The following is a 5,000-nucleotide window of genomic DNA, read 5'->3' on the forward strand; positions in this document are numbered from 1 at the left end:
GTTTTAAAAGAATACAAAATATCTAGTTCTAGCCCTAGATATTGCAGTCCACTCCTCTCTACGGTTGGTGTTTTTCAATGTTGTCCTGATGGCTATTAGTATTGCTCATTCTTCTTCTTCTTCTTCTTCAATTTCTTTTCCTTTATCAAATGTTGCTGTTATTGCTAGTGCAAAATCTGATGAATAAAATATGCTATTGCACGAAAAACTGAATTAACAATATAATGCCTAAGTAACAATGTTCTTTAATCCAAAGAATTTTACATTTTTAGATATTTGATATTGTTGATAATGGTTATCTTTATATTCTTTATTACTGCAATTACTTAAGCAAATTCAATGTTCAGCTTGGATTCATCTGGTTCAAAATTACTATGGTGGTTTCGCCTCTCTCTCTCTCTCTCTCTCTCTCTCTCTCTCTCTCTCTCTCTCTCTAGTTGTCAATTTTCTCACACAAAATGCTGACGTTTCAACTTTAATATAACATCGCTTACATAAGTAAGCAAGTACAAGATACTCTCTCTCTCTCTCTCTCTCTCTCTCTCTCTCTCTCTCTCTCTCATGCTTTATTACTACTGGCTTTCAGTTATTTTTTTCTTACATCTAACTCCAGTACACTCTTATAAATGTTTATTCTTTTATTTTTTTTTTCTGGAAATTTTGTTTTTGAGATTTTATAAATGTTTGCAGCACACACTTTAGTATACATAATTTTAAGTTCCTCTTTTCCGTGTCAGTTGAAATTTAAGACGGCTTAGAAGTGGACTTGCATGTACAGTATGCTATGTATATATATATATATATATATATATATATATTATATATATATATATGTATGTATGTAATTGTGATTATATAATGTTTATACACAGTATATATATATATATATATATATATGTATATGTATATATATATATATATATATATGTTTATATGCAGTAAACACACGCAGAGACACACATTTATATATATATATATATATATATATTTGTGTGTGTGTGAGGGCGTGTGTGCATGTATGTGTGTGTCTATGTTTGATTATATTACATTATTAAGCTACAACAACTTATTGCCACCGAGAATTAATAAATGATAAATGCACCTAATCGGGCCATGATTTGAACATCCGCCTTTGAATCTTGATAGAGAAGAAGACAACCGACCAACCCATTCTGCTATTGGTAAGTTTGATGAGTTGAATTCCCCAAAGGTTTGTGATAAAACTAGAATAAGTATCCCCATTGATATCGAATGCTTTTATGTTGAGCATGTGACATACTCGTAAAGTCTCGTTTTATAACTTATATATGACAGACTTATTTTATCGATAGTACTGAACTTTTATATATGTATATATATATATATATATATATATATATACATATATATATATATACATATATATATATATATATATATATATTGTTTATTTGATATTCTCTTATTTTCTTTCCACACTGGGATACTTTCTCCGTTGGAGGTTGTAGCATTCTGCTTTTCCAAGCAGGGTTGTAGTTTGGTTATTACTACTAATATTAAAAAGCGCAAAACCCATTTCATTTTGTGTTGGCTAAATGAGTAACTAGAATTACCACCTCTGTACTAAGGTTCGAACCCTAGGCAGGGCAGATATATATATATATATATATATATATATATATATCATCATCATCATCATCATTATCATCAGGTGTCACTAGTCCACTGCAAAGCCCTCAGAAATGTCCTTCCATATGCGTCTGTTGTGGTATTCTATGCCAAGCTATAATCGCAAATTTTCTTAGCTCGTCAATCCATCGTCTTCTCATCCTTTCCTGTTTTGGGACCCATTCTGTCATTCTAAATGTACATCTAATATATATGTATATATATATATATATATATATATATGTATATATATATGTATATATATATAAAGAGAGAGAGAGAGAGAGAGAGAGAGAGAGAGAGAGAGAGAGAGAGAGATTGATTTAAAGTTTTCTGGCATCCTGACATCTAATGTTATTGGCGCCGAGAGAGAGAGAGAGAGAGAGAGAGAGAGAGAGAGAGAGAGAGAGACTAGAAGCCACAGCAAGAAAATAAACTACTATATTAATCTTAAAAAGAACATATTCTCTAATGCAGTGTAAAGGCCACCACTGCTGCACAGAACCTCCATTAACAATTGCTTAAGGATTTTTTTTTTTTTTTTTTTTTTTTTGAGTGACATGAGTTGGCAGATGGAGTTGCAGCACCATTGCAGTCCACCGTCAATTCAGAGTAACATTCAGTCTCTGACAATAAAAATAAGAAAATAATAAAAGTTTCGAATAACTTTTGTTGGGTTAGATATAAAAAAGAAGCATTTTTTTTTATTCGTACAAATTAAGTACATGAATAGTCCTCTAAAATCATCTCTCTCTCTCTCTCTCTCTCTCTCTCTCTCTCTCTCTCTCGACAGACGACCGAGGGTTATTCATGTTTGCATCAGCCAAATAAAAAGTTATATAGAGCAATAGTTCCTTAAGTTTATGAGCAACTGCTGTTGGTTATTCATATTTGCATCAGCCCCCCCCCAAAAAAAAAAAAAAAGTTATATTGACCAATAATTCCATAAGTTTACTAGCAACCGCTGTTTAAGTCAAAGTAATAATCGCTAAATAGTTACAGTCTGTTTATAAGGTGAAGAACCCTTGCGGTAATTAATTTTATTTAGTTTAACAGCAGTCACAATCATTACTAAATAATTAGAGGTATTATAATTCATAGTATTTCATATAACGTCCGCGAAATGTATGATTTGATTGTATTATATTTACGAAAAGGAATTGTCATACAAGATATGCTAACCAGAACGACAAATATAACCCCAGAATAAAGCCTGTTTTCAAAAACAGTTTGTAATCAATAAATGGTTATTAGATTTAACACATATGTAGTGAACACTTTGTCATGATATTCAAGTCCTGGGTTCGTCTTGTTGGTAGTTTGAGTTATTGTTGACTGACGAGAATATTGACAGAATTATAAAACAGCAAACAGTCTGTGTGAATCAGAGATGAACTTTGAAAAGATAAACAAGTTTATATGTAAGTGGAATTTCTTGTGTTAATCTTAGAGGGAAAATGTAAGTGCGCGATGGAAAAAAAAAATAGAATTTCCAAGGCTCTAGGTTAGGATGGCAGGTTCGACCTTGCCAAGATTCTTGGACATGATGTGTCTTACCATGCTAGTGGCCTTTTTAGCTTTATTTCAGAAGCAGGTCTTCTGAAAGATATTTAACTTTTAGAATGATATCTTTGCTTTTATGGTATTAATTGGATATTCTTTTTTTTCTTTTATTTACAATAAACGGTATAGGCGTCAATGATCGTAGATGTCAGGATGGCAGAAAACCTCAACCCAATCAATCAATCTTAAAAAAAAAAAAAAAAAAAAAAAAAAAAAAAAAAATTTCTAAATGACTGGGCGTTATATGACTATGAGATAGCTCATGTGAACTCCCGATAACACCTGTTGCTATTTAGTAAATTGAGTTGGTTGTTGAATGCTTCGGATGAATCAATGAATGATGAATAATACATTCACTTGAGTAGCGAAAGGCAGTTACAAGTGTAGCCTTCCGTTGCCGTCTTCTGACGCGCTCATGTAGTTAGTGAAATTCAGTTCGGTGCAAGATTTCAATAACATGTGCAGTGTTGACTTTCATTGTTATAAAAATAATAATAATAATAATAATGATAATAATAATAATAATAATAATAATAATGATGATGATGATAATAATGATGATAATAATAATAATAATAATAATAATGATAATAATAATTATGGTAATAATAATGATAATGATGATGATAATAATAATAATGATAATGATAATAATAATAATAATGATAATGATGATGATAATAATAATAATAATAATGATAATAATAATAATAATAATAATAATAATAATAATAATTATAATAATAATAATCGTATATAGTATTTATGTAAGTTTTACATAACCACGAAGTCACACTCGTCAGTCTTCCTTATATACTAATAGTGACCCGAGTTAGTGCGTGCTACTAGCATTGATTTGCGTCTACTGGATATCATATCTCATATTATAGATTTCATAACATCACAAAGTATTTTAAAATCATCAAGCAATTTTGAGTGCCATTTTATCCGTAATTGTTGTAGAAACAAGTATTTTATGTGTGCATTTCTTCTGTACATCTACAGTATATACTGATTTTCGTTATGTAATTTATTTGTTATTTTTGCATATATTACTCTATTACTATCCCCGTACGTCGTATTGTCGTTTTTTATGGATATATTTTTCCCTGTTGGAGCCCTTGGGCTTATAGCATCTTGTTTTTCCAACTAGGGTTCTAGCTTGGCTATTAATAATAATAATAATAATGATAATAATAATAATAATAATAATAATAATAATAATAATAATAAAAATAATAATAAAAATAATAGTAATAATAATAATAATAATAATAATAATAATAATAATAATAAATGTAGACAGAGCAATTAGCACATTCATATAATTTTGGGACATTCCATTAGAATATAATTTGCCACAATAACATCTTTACTCAACGTACATCCTGTCGTTCATTTCGGATCATATATCCAAAATGACTCCATTACCTTTTAAATCAGATAAAATAGGAAGGGTTTGTGGTTTGTATTTAATAAGCGAGTTTACACATTCGACAGGTTTACGATGTCCTTAAAGGGATAGTACTATAGTCCATTTCTTTTAGCGAGTCATATTTGCACTGACTCGCAACGGTGCCCTTTTAGCTCGGAAAAGTTTCCTGGTCGCTGATTGGTTAGAATTATCTTGTCCAACCAATCAGCGATCCGGAAACTTTTCCGATCTAAAAGGGCACCGTTGCGAGTCGGTGCCAATATGACTCGCTAAAAGTAATGGACTATAGCTGTTGCGTTGTGCAATTTCCTTTTCATCATATGTTAACTATTATGATTTTTGCTCATATATATAT

Source organism: Palaemon carinicauda, chromosome 24 (assembly GCF_036898095.1).
Source record: "Palaemon carinicauda isolate YSFRI2023 chromosome 24, ASM3689809v2, whole genome shotgun sequence".
Classification (NCBI taxonomy): domain Eukaryota; kingdom Metazoa; phylum Arthropoda; class Malacostraca; order Decapoda; family Palaemonidae; genus Palaemon; species Palaemon carinicauda.